This window comes from Leptodactylus fuscus, chromosome 3, assembly GCF_031893055.1.
Source record: "Leptodactylus fuscus isolate aLepFus1 chromosome 3, aLepFus1.hap2, whole genome shotgun sequence".
In the NCBI taxonomy this organism is placed as follows: Eukaryota; Metazoa; Chordata; class Amphibia; order Anura; family Leptodactylidae; genus Leptodactylus; species Leptodactylus fuscus.
The window spans coordinates 244,775,142-244,790,998 of NC_134267.1; the positions used below are offsets into that span (position 1 = coordinate 244,775,142).

The 15,857-nt window shown below is 46.7% G+C and overlaps 1 protein-coding gene and 1 pseudogene across 1 annotated transcript in view; one reads left to right on the forward strand and one right to left on the reverse strand.

The window, feature by feature from the left end:
• The window catches only part of LOC142198389 (uncharacterized), a 332,778-nt gene that overhangs the window by 274,307 nt on the left and 42,614 nt on the right, over positions 1-15,857 (reverse strand). The gene's annotated exons all lie outside the window — the stretch shown is intronic.
• LOC142196976 (piRNA biogenesis protein EXD1-like) lies at positions 5,823-14,221 on the forward strand (annotated as a pseudogene).

Consider the following 15,857-nt stretch of genomic DNA (forward strand, 5'->3'; position numbering starts at 1 on the left):
ACATCTCTCGGGGGGATTTCTCCTACTGGATCCATCTGTGGAGACACAAACACACAGTGACGGAATACATGAGCTGCTGGAGATCTGTCTATACATCAGACACTTATGGGGTTACTTATGGGGTGACCCTAATAACTTTCTGCTAGACCCCAAGATAATCCAGTCCGCCCCACATTGACCCTTCCAGGACTGGAGTTGTTCTGCTTCTCACCAGGAATTAGAGAAATGTCAACATTCTGATACAACACATTAGATCAAGTAAATTCTACAAAGGTCCTCGGTGCTGCGATATGGAATAGAGTTTTTTTTCTTTTTTTAACACATCCCCCACATGCTCGAACGGCTGGAAATTTGGGGGATTTACAAATGAAAGTAATGACTTAACTCCATATCATGTTCTTCATTTCTGGGCAATATCCTCAGCGAGGCACTGATGCCACAAAGGTGATATTTGGTCTGTATTAGAGACAGGCAAACCTCTCAAGATTTGTTTCAAATTTGGGACATGTTAGGATCACATCTTCCATCTTGTATTCTGTCAGCCATCTTGTAACTTTTTTCTTATATAAACTTTATGAAAATGTCTGTTTAGAGTCTAAGAGACCCCTGTAGGGGATAAGGCGTGTGGAATGTTAATGGTTGGGTTATATCTCCTTATCTGATTGTCGTAAGGGTCATCTTTGAGGGGGTGTGTAGAAAACAAGTTCTATACCCTGTTGATCCTTAGCCACAGACCGGACTGGTCAGACAGCATGTGATCATTATCTCTCTTGCTGTGATGTCATGAGAAAGGTCATCCCAGCTTGGAAAGTAATAATGAGATGCAGATTAAATTAAGCTGTATCCAATAGTCATGTGCCACAGCTTATGTCATTAGAATAGTCCAACCTGCTTTTGTCTGTATTGTATTTAAACTACCTCGCTGTAACAATAAATCAGAACTTTTTCGATACACCACCATCTTGTGTCTTAATCAGTTCTCCAGGCTTAAAGAAGATGGCTGCAGTCCATCTAGGCCTGTTAATTAATTATTTAATTTGGAGCTCTGCAACATACTATGAGGACCCTTTTAATGTCCCCAACAGACATAAGAGTCAATTCAAGTAAAATAAGTTCAGTACAAACCACAACTTAAGTTGGCTTAAAACATATTGTAGAATACTCGTAGGACTATATATATCTATAATACATAGTGTATGACACTGTCAGGGCTCCTAGGACTATATATATCTATAATACATAGTGTATGACACTGTCAGGGCTCCTAGGACTATATATATCTATAGTACATAGTGTATGACACTGTCAGGGCTCTAAGGACTATATATATATCTATAATACATAGTGTATGACACTGTCAGGGCTCCTAGGACTATATATATCTATAATACATAGTGTATGGCACTGTCAGGGCTCCTAGGACTATATATATATATATCTATAATACATGGTGTATGACACTGTCAGGGCTCCTAGGACTATATATATATCTATAATACATAGTGTATGACACTGTCAGGGCTCCTAGGACTATATATATCTATAATACATAGTGTATGACACTGTCAGGGCTCCTAGGACTATATATATCTATAATACATAGTGTATGACACTGTCAGGACTCCTATGACTATATATATCAATAATACATAGTGTATGACACTGTCAGGGCTCCTAGGACTATATATCTATAATACATAGTGTATGACACTGTCAGGACTCCTACGACTATATATCTATAATACATAGTGTATGACACTGTCAGGGATCCTAGGGCTATATATAGATCTATAATACATAGTGTATGACACTGTCAGGGCTCCTAGGGCTATATATATCTATAATACATAGCGTATGACACTGTCAGGGCTCCTAGGACTATATATATATATCTATAATACATAGCGTATGACACTGTCAGGGCCCCTAGGACTATGAAGAACCTGTATGCAACCATATCCAACTGTATCTCATCTTGTATCCAGGTTAGAGGCACCAACAAGGTATTACAGTCACCGCCAATTGTCCAGTTTTACGTCATGGGAAGAATATGCCAATCTGTATTCCATGATGAAATTAGGAAGTCAGAAGCTGCCTCAGTGTTGCAAACCAATAGAGAGCACTCACTGGAATGTGCAAGCCTGTCTTCCCTGATGTAGTTAGGATGACAGAATTCCAGTGAAATAACCCAATAATGGTTGCTCCCTTTCGCATCATGCTCGACCTTCCAAGAGGCCTTTATTTTGCAATGACGCTGGGATTATTACCAGGTATAGTGTCTCAATTGAGGACGGCCGTTTCGATGTACTTGCATCTCATCAGCTCGATGTAGAGAGGACTATAACCTGGTAGAGGTGAGAGGCTTAGACAGGGTTAAGGGGATATTGTCACTCCTTAGGGAGAGACCACCATATAGGTGTGTGGAGATTTATTAAGCCTTTAGCACTCCACTTCGCAAGGAACCATGGGAAGAATATGCAAATCTGTCTTCCATGATGTAATTAGGAGTGACAATATCCCCTTAACCCTGTCTAAGCCTCTCACCTCTACCAGGTTATAGTCCTCTCTACATTGAGCTGATGAGATGCAAGTACATCGAAACGGCCATCCTCGATTGAGACACTATACCTGGTAATAATCCCAGCATCAGTGCAAAACAAAGGCCTCTTGGAAGGTCGAGCATGATGCTAAAGGGAGCAACTTTTATTGGGTTATTTCACTGGAATTCTGTCATCCTAACTACATCAGGGAAGACAGGCTTGCACATTCCAGTGAGCGCCCTCTATTGGTTTGCAACACTGAGGCAGCTTCTGACTTCCTAATTACATCATGGAAGACAGATTTGCATATTCTTCCCATGGTTCCTTGCGAAGTGGAGTGCTAAAGGCTTAACAAGTCTCCACACACCTATATGGTGGTCTCTCCCCAAGGAGTGACAATATCCCCTTAACCCAGTTTTACCTCAATAATAGAGATGAGCGAGTACTGTTGGGATCAGCCGATCCGAAAAGCACGCTCCATAGAAATGAATGGATGCACCTGGTACTTCCACTTTGACGGCGGACGGCCGCTTAACCCTCCGCGTGCCGGCTACGTCCATTCATTTCTATGCGAGCGTGCTGTTCGGATCGGCTGATCCGAACGGTACTCGTTCATCTCTACTCAATAACCTTCACCGTCATCGTCACTGAGGAAAACCTACCAGGACAACGACCGATTCTGGGGGATGGAGAGTTTTTGTATAATAAGTGTATATATCTGTATATACATACATGTATCATGTCTCCTCTTACCATGTGATGTCCGGGGGGGCCGGGGGTCCTCCATCATCACCTCCTTGTACCGATCCTTCTGTCCTTCTAAATACTCCCACTCCTCCATGGAGAAATAGACAGCGACATCCTGACACCTTATAGGAACCTGACAACACAATGATACAGTCATCACCCCTCCCCCTCCAGTGCTGTTACTGGAGAATTTCCCAGCATTCCCAGCAGTGTCACCTCTCCAGTCAGCAGCTCCAGCATCTTGTTGGTGAGTTCTAGAATCTTCTGCTCATGTATCAGGGAGAGAGGGGGAGGGGCTGTGATGGGGCCCCGGCTCCTGCTCCCTCCTCCTCCTGGCTCTGTGATGGGGCCCCGGCTCCTGCTCCCTCCTCCTCCTGGCTCTGTGATGGGGCCCCGGCTCCTGCTCCCTCCTCCTCCTGGCTCTGTGATGAGGCCCCGACTGCTGAGGGCCACACAGTCCCTCGATGTCTTCTTCACCAGTGAGTATTCCTGTGTATGGAGAGACAATTAGGGCTATAAATCCTTCCTGACCCCAAATCTGAGATCAGAATAAATCCCGGGACCATCCCCCGATCTCCAGTAATCTACTGACTATAACCTGCAATATTATTACACTCCAGAGATCCAGTCCAGAGTCTCACTGCTCTTACAGTAATGATAGAAATGTAGTACAGATACCTCTCCGCTCAGCAGATAGATGATAGAAATGTAGTACAGATACCTCTCCGCTCAGCAGATACATGATAGAAATGTAGTACAGATACCTCTCCGCTCAGCAGATAGATGATAGAAATGTAGTACAGTTACCTCTCCGCTCAGCAGATAGATGATAGAAATGTAGTACAGATACCTCTCCGCTCAGCAGATAGATGATAGAAATGTAGTACAGATACCTCTCCGCTCAGCAGATAGATGATAGAAATGTAGTACAGATACCTCTCCACTCAGCAGATAGATGATAGAAATGTAGTACAGATACCTCTCCGCTCAGCAGATAGATGATAGAAATGTAGTACAGATACCTCTCCGCTCAGCAGGGAGATGATAGAAATGTAGTACAGATACCTCTCCGCTCAGCAGATAGATGATAGAAATGTAGTACAGATACCTCTCCGCTCAGCAGATAGATGATAGAAATGTAGTACAGATACCTCTCCGCTCAGCAGATACATGATAGAAATGTAGTACAGATACCTCTCCACTCAGCAGGGAGATGATAGAAATGTAGTACAGATACCTCTCCGCTCAGCAGATAGATGATAGAAATGAAGTACAGTTACCTCTCCGCTCAGCAGATAGATGATAGAAATGTAGTACAGTTACCTCTCCGCTCAGCAGGGAGATGATAGAAATGTAGTACAGATACCTCTCCGCTCAGCAGGGAGATGATAGAAATGTAGTACAGATACCTCTCCGCTCAGCAGATAGATGATAGAAATGTAGTACAGATACCTCTCCGCTCAGCAGATAGATGATAGAAATGTAGTACAGATACCTCTCCGCTCAGCAGATAGATGATAGAAATGTAGTACAGATACCTCTCCGCTCAGCAGATAGATGATAGAAATGTAGTACAGATACCTCTCCGCTCAGCAGATAGATGATAGAAATGTAGTACAGATACCTCTCCGCTCAGCAGATAGATGATAGAAATGTAGTACAGATACCTCTCCGCTCAGCAGATAGATGATAGAAATGTAGTACAGATACCTCTCCGCTCAGCAGATAGATGATAGAAATGTAGTACAGATACCTCTCCGCTCAGCAGATAGATGATAGAAATGTAGTACAGATACCTCTCCGCTCAGCAGATAGATGATAGAAATGTAGTACAGATACCTCTCCGCTCAGCAGATAGATGATAGAAATGTAGTACAGATACCTCTCCGCTCAGCAGATAGATGATAGAAATGTAGTACAGATACCTCTCCGCTCAGCAGATAGATGATAGAAATGTAGTACAGATACCTCTCCGCTCAGCAGATAGATGATAGAAATGTAGTACAGATACCTCTCCGCTCAGCAGATAGATGATAGAAATGTAGTACAGATACCTCTCCGCTCAGCAGATAGATGATAGAAATGTAGTACAGATACCTCTCCGCTCAGCAGATAGATGATAGAAATGTAGTACAGATACCTCTCCGCTCAGCAGATAGATGATAGAAATGTAGTACAGATACCTCTCCGCTCAGCAGATAGATGATAGAAATGTAGTACAGATACCTCACAGCTCAGCAGGGAGATGATAGAAATGTAGTACAGATACCTCTCCGCTCAGCAGATACATGATAGAAATGTAGTACAGTTACCTCTCCGCTCAGCAGATAGATGATCTCCAAGGTGAAGTCTAATATTCTTCTGGTGATCTCAGTCCTGTCCTTGTCCATCCTTGGTGGGTCATTCAGGAGAAGGAGCGTCTGGAGGAGAAGAGGAGGAAACTGGATGAGCTGGAGGATCTAGTAGTGCAGGAGAGAGGAGGGGCCCGAAATCCTCCAGGAGCCACATCATGTGTGACATACAGGAGCTCCTCACATGGATACAGGAGGATTCCCACAGACACCAGTGATGGGGCCCATTGTATGTGATGTGTTGATGTAATCTTACCTTGTAGCCGCAGTGTGAACGTGTCCTGAGAGCAGCAACTGCTGTATATACAGTATATATATATATCTATAGCCTGGGGTAATGGCTGATAACAGAGAGAGCAGTCACTGCTGTGTATACAGTATATATATATATATCTATAGCCTGGGGTAATGGCTGATAACAGAGAGAGCAGTCACTGCTGTATATACAGTATATATATATATATCTATAGCCTGGGGTAATGGCTGATAACAGAGAGAGCAGTCACTGCTGTATATACAGTATATATATATATATATCTATAGCCTGGGGTAATGGCTGATAACAGAGAGAGCAGTCACTGCTGTATATACAGTATATATATATATATATCTATAGCCTGGGGTAATGGCTGATAACAGAGAGAGCAGTCACTGCTGTATATACAGTATATATATATATCTATAGCCTGGGGTAATGGCTGATAACAGAGAGAACAAGACAACAGCACTGACCACCGAGCAGGACCTGCATGAGCTGAAGGACCTGTGATGATGTCACCGCTATCATGTGACCAGTACATAGGGGCGGAGCTCAGGAGAGAAGGATGAAGGACCTGTGATGATGTCACTATGATGTGACCAGTGGGGGCGGGGCAGTCAGGACACGTTAGATATCGGTATATAATCAGATTACACAGTGATATATATTATATGAGCAGATTAGAGATGAGCGAACAGTAGAATATTCGATGTTCGTTATTTGTTATGAATAGCCGCTCACTATTGGACTATTGGAAGGAATATGGAACCCCATTATAGTCTATGGGAGAAAACGCTCCGTTTCGGGGGATCCCACCATTCACCTCAGGAGAGTCACCAAGTCCACTATGACACCCCAGGAAATGATACCAACACCTCTGCAATGTAACTTGGCCAGCAGGGGGCGCATGTCTGGGGGCATCTAACACACCAAAGTCCCTCTATTACCCCAACATCACAGCCTAACAACTACACACTTTCCACACTCAACAAAACCTCTATCAAAGTGGGGGGAAAATACCTGGAAACCTTCTTTACTCCCCAAATGGAGGGACACAAACCCCAATTTAAGCTCAGCAAACATTATCAAGCCCCCCTTTAAATCACGTTCCCCATGACAGCCACAGATGGAATAGACAATGGGAAATCCTTCAGTCCCCACCCTGAACTGTCATTGTGGATGTGTGTGATATGGTAAAACCTCCCAAAATTCACTTTTATGACCCTTAACGTGAGCCTGGATGAATGTAGTTGAGGTTGGGATCGGGTTTCTAACTGGTGGCCTGCTTTGTCTCCCCCGCCCAATATTCCTGGCAGGAGTGCTGAAACACCACCCTCCTCCTCCACCATTGAATCGACCCCAGCTTCTGGCGTGGGGAGACGTCAGCAGGCTGCGCTGAAGCTCATCAGCTTGGGGGACAGACAGCACAGTGCCTCCAAGGTCAGGGATGCCATCCTGTTTGAGATGGCAATGTGTTTCCCTGCTACACCTGGGGCCAGGCATGTTTGTCTTTTGTGATAACGGCAGGAACCTGATAGTGGCTCTGGAGCTTGCCAGCCTCCAACACGTTCCATGCCAGGCCCACTTCTAACTTAGTGGTGCAACGTTTTTTGAAAACATACCCCAATGTACACAAGACATTGGTGAAAGTGCGGCGCTTGTGCGTCCACTTTTGCTAGTGTACAGGAGCTGGTGCTAGCCTCCAAAGCCTCCAGCAACGCCTCCATCTGCCAGAACACCGGCTGATGTGCGACGTCCCCACACGCTGGAACTCGACATACCACATGTTGAGTAGAGTGTGTGAGCAGCAGAGCCCTTTGATGGAGTACCATGTCCAAAACCCAAGGGTTCCTCAGAGTCAGCTCCCGCAGTTTCTGTACCATGAGTTTCCATGGGTGGCAGACTTATGTGAAATCCTATCCCATCCTTTCCACTGGACACGAAACATTAGCATGCGCTCATCACAACTCCGGATATGGCAGCTGTGTTAAGTAGGGTGCAGGGTACAACCCAGACCAGGCCCGAGCTGTGGCTATGTGCGGTTTTCAGTAAGGGGACAGTGAGCAATTGGAAGAGGAGTTGGCCACCGACCCGACAAGAACAGGGGTGATGTCTAGGGGCAAAAGCAGTGTAGATGTGGAGGGAAGCTAAATCAACAAAAAAGATGGCTAGAAGCAGAGGCATAAACTGGGGTGATGTCTAGGGGCGAAAGCAGTGTAGATGTGGAGGGAAGCTAAGCAGCAAAAACGGTGGGTAGAGGCAAAGGCATGCAAAACTCTACCCTGTTGCAAGACTTATTCCTAGGTCTGGGACACGTTAATGGCCCCCCAGGCCAACTTACCACCACTCAGGGGCCTACTGTTACCAGGAGGGACACGTTAATGGCCCCCCCTGGCCAAATTACCACCACTGAGGGGCCTAGTGTCACCAGGAGGGACAAGTATAGGTGCATGTTGTGGGAGTACCTGGCCAACCCCAGCTCTGTCCTCTCTGATCCCTCTGTGCCCTACACTTATTTATTTCTGCAATACACTACTCCTGTCAAGTTCCCTTGGGATCTCAGAGGAGGTGGCCTCAGTGCTGTTCATCTGAGTTCACTTGGCAATTTGCTGTAAGAGAACCCTGGAACAACCAACTCTAGGCAGCTACCATAGCTTCCAGCATGGCCTGCACCATCATGCACCTCTTCCCAGCCACTCCCCATCTCCCAGGCGTTTCATTGCAGGCAGAAGTACAGCACAAGCCACCCACATGCCTAAGCCTTCAACAAACCTGGTGGAGGTGTAGGTGTCCTCCTGTCAGACAAGTGCTCATTTGCCCCTATCCAGGCGCTACCTGCCCTCACCCCTCCATTCTTTGAAGTGCACTCTGTTCGTATCTACTCACCCTCCAACCTCCAACTGGCCGTCATATATCGACCGCCGGGACCTACCGCTGCCTTTATCGACCACTTCACCACCTGGCTCACACACTTCCTCTCCACAGACACCCCCACCATCATCATGGGCGACTTCAACATCCCCATTAACACAGACCACCCTTCCGCCTCCAGTCTCCTGTCCCTCACCACCTCCTTTGGTCTCTCCCAATGGTCCTCTTCTGCCACCCACATAAAGGGGGGCACACTAGACCTAATATTCACCCGCCTCTGCTCCATATGCAACCTCTCTAACTCTCCATCCACGCTCTCTGACCACAACCTGCTGACATTCTCTGCCCTCTCCTCTCCAATAGACACCCCAACCTCTAAACCAACACGCCCCCACAGGAACCTCAACCGCCTTGACACCTGCACCCTCTCAGACTCTCTCCTACTACTCGCTGACATCTCCTCACTCCAGGACACAGATGCCGCTGCTGCCTTCTATAATAACACCATTTTCTTAACCCCTGACTCTGTAGCCCCCTACACATACACCAGAGCCCGACCGATCAATAGACAACCCTGGCACACTGACCTGACTAAAAAACTGAGACATGCCTCACGGGTTGCAGAACGCCTCTGGAAGAAAAGCCACTCCCAGGAGGATTTCCTCAGGTACAAAGAAGCAGTTCTCTCATTTAAAGGGGCTCTATCACTGGGAAAAGTCATTTTTATCTAAACACATGCTTGCATAGGCTTTAGAAATGCTACTTCACACTTACCTATAGTATGTAGATTGCTTCAGTGGTCTCTGAATAAGTCCGTTTTTATTCATATGCTAATGAGCCTCCAGCCAGCTCAGGAAGTTCCCAGCAGCCTCCTCTCTCCCATTATCTTCTATGTGTGTGAAGCAAACAGGAAGCGAGTCAACAGGAGCCGTCTCCCATAGAAGACAATAGAGAGAGGTGTGCACCATCTATCGTGCACTAGTCTAATTAGCATATGAATATAAACGGACTTATTCAGAAACCAGTGAGGCAATCTACATACAAAAGGTAGGTGTGAAATAGACTTTCTAAGGGCTATGCAAAGGTGTGATTAGTTAAAAATGACTTTTCCTAGTGATAGAGCCCCTTTAAGAACGCACTCACCTCCGCAAAGCAGGTCTACTTCACCACACTCATATCTTCACTCTCTCGCAACCCCAAACAGCTATTCTCCACCTTCAACTCCCTCCTCCGTCCTCCCGCCCCCCCTCCGACATCACTTATCTCAGCTGACGACTTTGCCTCTTACTTTAAAACTAAAATTGACACCATCAGAGACAGTCTCACCCTACTCCCCCGACAACCCCTCTACCCAACTACTTACTGTTCCTCATCCCTGACCTGCTTCTCCTCCATAACTGACGAAAAACTCTCCTCCCTTATCTCCAAATCCCACCTCACATCCTGCATGCTCGACCCAATTCAGTCACATTTCATCCCCAAACTCGCTGAAGTCATTACTCCAGCCCTAACCCATCTCTTCAATCTATCCCTAACCAATGGATCCTTCCCCTCAGCCTTCAAACACGCCACTGTCACTCCTGTCACTGTCACGGGTTAAGAAACCGTCCCTTGACCCGTCCTCTCCTGCCAACTATCGCCCCATCTCTCTGCTCCCGTACGCCTCAAAACTTCTTGAGCAGCATGTCCACTCCGAACTCTCCTCCTATTTCTCATCCAACCTGCTCTTTGACAGACTTCAGTCAGGCTTCAGACCCCGGCACTCCACTGAAACTGCCCTAACAAAAGTCACTAACGACCTGCTAACCGCCAAAGCCAAGCGCCATTACTCTGTCCTCCTCCTCCTCGACCTCTCCTCTGCCTTTGACACAGTTGACCACTCCCTCCTGTTAGAAATTCTCTCATCCCTTGGTATTTCAGACCTGGCCCATTCCTGGATCTCCTCATACCTCTCTGACCGCACATTCAGTGTCTCCCACTCGCACACCACCCCCTCACCACGCCCTCTCTCTGTAGGTGTCCCCCAGGGCTCCGTCCTAGGACCCCTCCTGTTCTCCATCTACACCCTTGGCCTGGGCCAACTCATAGAATCTCACGGCTTTCAGTACCACTGCTATGCCGATGACACCCAAATCTACATCTCTGGACCAGACATGACCTCCCTGATGGCCAGAATTCCAGATTGTTTAGCAGCCGTAGCCTCCTTCCTCTCCTCCCGCTTTCTCAAACTCAACATGGAGAAAACAGAGTTTATCATCTTCAGCCCATCCTGTATGGCCCCTCCACCCGACCCATCTATCAAAGTTAATGGAACCACAATTACCCCTGTCCCACAGGCCCGATGCCTTGGGGTAACCCTGGACTCTGAACTATCCTTCAAGCCACATATTCAAGCCCTCAACACCTCCTGCCGCCTCCAGCTCAAGAACATCCACCGAATTCGCCCCTTCCTCACCCAGGAAACCACCAAGATGCTCGTCCAGGCCCTCATAATCTCCCGCCTAGACTACTGCAACACCCTTCTCCATGGACTCCCAGCTAACACCCTCGCCCCCCTCCAGTCCACCCTAAACTGCGCTGCTCGCTTAATCCACCTCACCACCCGATCTTCATCAGCTGCTCCCCTCTGCCAGTCCCTCCACTGGCTACCTATAGCCCAGCGAATTGAGTTCAAGCTACTAACGCTAACATACAAAGCCATCCACACCCTGTCCCCTCCGTATATCTATGACCTCATCCACAACCTGTCCCCACCATATATCTCTGACCTCATCCACACCCTGTCCCCTCCATATATCTCTGACCTCATCTCCCGTACCTGCCCACACGTAACCTCAGATCCTCCAATGACCTCCTACTCCACTCTGCTCTCATCCGCTCCTCACACAACCATCTCCAAGATTTCTCTCGTGCATCCCCCATACTCTGGAACTCCTTACCACGACACATAAGACTGACCCCCACAATCACAGGATTCAAGAAGGCGCTGAAGACTCCCCCATTCAGGAAGGCCTACACCCCCCAATAACACTATCACCGCACCGCCATCTGTACAGTCTCCCCCTCTCCTTCTGTCTCTACCCCCCTTCCCTCATAGATTGTAAGCCCTCGTGGGCAGGGCCCTCTACCCCACTGTGCCAGTCAGTCATTGTTAGTATTATATCTACCTGTATATTCTGTGTATTGTATGTAACCCCCCAAATGTAAAGCACCATGGGATTAATGGTGCTATATAAATAAATAATAATAATAATAACGGCCTCATCTTAAAACTGCTGGTCCTGGAGATGTTGGCTTTTATGCTTCTGGATACCCAGGCCTTCCATCACCAGATGGCAGCTGGGGCACCTCCCTATGCTGGGCCTAGCCATTGCTACTTCTCTTGGTGTGCTGTCCCCGCCTTGCGCCTGCACATGTCCCATAACATCAGTTGGGCCCATAGCTCCGCGCTTTGTTGCAAGGTCCACTTGACCACCGACGCATGGACAAGCGCCTGCGGTCAGGGATGCTGCTTATCTTTAATAACAGGTAGGGTGAATGTAGTGGGGTCTGGGCTCGGGGTGCAAACTGGGTTGGCCTATCTCCTCTCTCAGCCCAAAATTCATGGCAGGAGTTAACTGAAAGCCTACTGCGCTGCAACCTCCACCCCAGCTGTAACACTGGCGTGGGGAAATCTCAGCAGGACGTGCTGAAGCTCATCAACTTGGGGGACAGACAGCACACTGCCATCTCAGCCAGGATGGCATCCCTGACCTCGGAGGCAATGTGTTTTTCCCTGCTACACCTGGGGCCAGGATTTTTTTTCTTGTGTGATAATGGCCGGAACCTGGTAGCAGATCTGTAGCTTGCCAGACTCAAACACAGTCCACACATGGCCCACGTTTTCAACTTGGTGCAAAGGTTCTTTGAAACCAACACTATTGTGCCTGATATACTGGTCAAAGTGGGGCCATTTTCGTAAGCGAGAAGTAGCGTCTGCTAGGCAGAAAACATTCAGAGCACACTCCTCTCATCTTCGCACCGTTGGCTGGCGGAGGAAGACGAGGGGATGGAGTGGCATCTGATGTCCCTGTCCCACACGAGGCTTGAGGGTGCACTTCAGTGCATCCCATTGCTTCACCACAGATGGTGTGAAGGGGAGTGGAAAATGGAGAGTGACCCTTACAGTTGGGGGCAGCAAAGTCATGCCAAGTAACACACTGGCACACATGGCTGACTTGATGTCTGGTTGCTTTTCAAGAGACAAAATCATAGTTCACATCATAGAGTGCAAACAATACTGGATTGAACAAAAAATTGGGTTGAGCTGATATAGCCTGACTGAATTGCTGTGTATCACACTTAGCTTTAGGGGGAGAGACCCTTAAAAATGGGATTGAGCTGATATAGCCTGACTGAATTTCTGGGTCTCCCATTTAAGTTTTGGGGTTACACACCGTGAAAAACTGAAAAGAGCGGTCATAGCCTGACTGAAATTCTGTCTCTCCCACCTAGGTTTTGGGGGTACACACCCTGGATATCTGGATTGAGCGGACATAGCCTGACCTAATTGCTCTGTATCCTTGTTTTGGGGTTACACACCCTGAAAAGCTGCTTTGCATGTATATAGCAAGAAGTAACTTCAGTGGATTGCTGCAATTTTTCAAGAAGCAACAAAATTCAAGTTTTTTTTTTTCCAGCTATATGGACTTGTAAATGCAGTGGATTGCTGCTATTTTTCAGACCCCCCCCCCCCCCCAAAAAAAAAAAAAAAAAAAATTCAAGCACGCCCCCTTGCTTTTACAGCAGCCGGTCAGCCACTACCTGCAGTCGTGTTCATACCCAAGAGTCTGCCCCTCCTTCCTCCCAACATGCCCAATCTTCCCAACAGAGTCATCCCACCCTTACCCCCACCCAAGATCTATTTTTGGGTCCTTTTACTGTCTCTCCCTCTGTTGAGCCACTTTCCCTCAATACGGTGTGATACTAAACAATGTATTTGATACTCAGGTCGCTGATGTCTACCTATTCTCAATGGAAACTGGTGGCTTTCTTCCCAGTCACCCAAGTACAGTTAAGGATTGTTTGATGTCATATCTCTCAACCTTTCACCCTCACACGTTTCTTTCCTAAAGTATAAGGAAACTTTAATGAAGGACAATTTGAACATCTAGTGTGACCATCCATTGGCAACTGCAGCACTGAAGTTACGATCTCTAGAAGTGGTACACCTTTTTTCTCTGCGTTTAGCCATGCTTGCTGCTATGCTAGCTGATTACACTTGGTTGGTTGATGGTTCTCTTAATGCATATCGCCAAGGGACATCAGATGTGTTTCTCAGCACTGAGGCCACCTCCTCTGAGCTCCCAAAGGAACTTCAGGAGATTTGTGTATTACAGCAAAAGAGAAGAGAAAAAGCCTTGAAAGTATATCAAGTGAATGGTGCGGGTTTCCTCAAAAGGGCAGAGAAGTAATGGCTGCAGTTGTACTACATTTATAGAGCAGTTTTCAGTGTTCTAGTACCAGTGTCCGGTGCTTGTACTGCTTGAGTTATTGGTTGAAATAATGTCACAGAAATAAATGAAAAATACAAGGGGTAGACCTTAAAAATTGGATTGAGCTGATATAGCCTGACTGCATTCCTGTCTCTCCCACCTAAGTTTTGGGGTTACACACCGTGAAAAACTGAAAAGAGCGGACAGAGCCTGACTGGAATTCTGTCTCCCCCACCTAGGTTTTGGGGTTACACACTGTGAACAACTGTATTGAGCGGAGATAACTGGACTGAATTTCGGTGTCTCCCACCTAGGTTTTGGGGGTACATACCCTGGATATCTGGATTGAGCGTACATAGCCTAACCTAATTGCTCTGTATCCTTGTTTTGGGGTTACACAGCCTGAAAAGCTGCTTTGCATGTATATAGCAAGAAGTAAGTGCAGTGGACTGCTGCAATTTTTCCCGAAACAACAAAATTCAAGTTTTTTTTTTCCAGCTATATGTACTTGTAATTGCTGTGGATTGCTGCTATGTTTCAGCCCCCCCCCCCCAAAAAAAAAAAAAAAAAAAAAAAAAAATTCAAGGCTTTTTCCAGCTATATGTATTTGTAATTGCTGTAGATTGATGCTATGTTTCAGGCCCCCCAAAAAAATTCAAGGCTTTTTCCAGCTATATGTACTTGTAATTGCTGTGGACTGATGCTATGTTTCAGGCCCCCCCCCCCCCAGAAAAAAAAAATTCAAGGCATTTTCCAGGTATATGTACTTGTAATTGCTGCTATGTTTCACCCCCCCCCCCCAATTCAAGGCTTTTTCCAGCTATATGTACTTGTAATTGCTGTGGATTGCTGCTATTTTTCAGCCCCCCCCCCCCCCAAATTCAAGGCTCTTTCCGGCTATATGAACATGTAATTGCTGTGGACTGATGCTATGTTTCAGGCCCCCCCCAGAAAAAAAAAAATTCAAGGCATTTTCCAGGTATATGTACTTGTAATTGCTGCTATGTTTCACACCCCCCCCCCCCCCCAAATTCAAGGCTTTTTCCAGCTATATGTACTTGTAATTGCTGTGGATTGCTGCTATTTTTCAGCCCCCCCCCCCCCAAATTCAAGGCTCTTTCCGGCTATATGAACATGTAATTGCTGTGGATTGCTGCTATGTTTCAGGCCCCCCCCAAAAAAAAAAAAATTCAAGGCTTTTTCCAGCTCTATATGATGTAGTCACTGCTGTGGATTCCTGCTATTCTGTGTGCGGACAGCCAACAATGAAAGCTGTTTCTCTGCTATATATGAACTTGTATCTGTTGTGTGTCCCTGTTTTCCACCGTCCGGGGAAAGCTGGACTGATGTCCCTACAGTGTATAGCTCTGAGAAGAGCTGTTGGTTTTTTTCTTTCGTTCTTGCCTGCCTATCTGAAGCTAAACGCTATCTAGCCCTCAGCAGATATGTTTCTCTCCCTATGTCTGACAGCAAAAATGGCGAATAGGGCGGCGGCCGTTCTTATGAATGGGAGGTCACATGTTTTCGGCAGCCAATGGATTTTTTTCAACTTTTTTCACTGCCTCCGTTGTCGTAGTTCCAATCCCACCTCCTCTGCACAATTACTGGTGCAAAA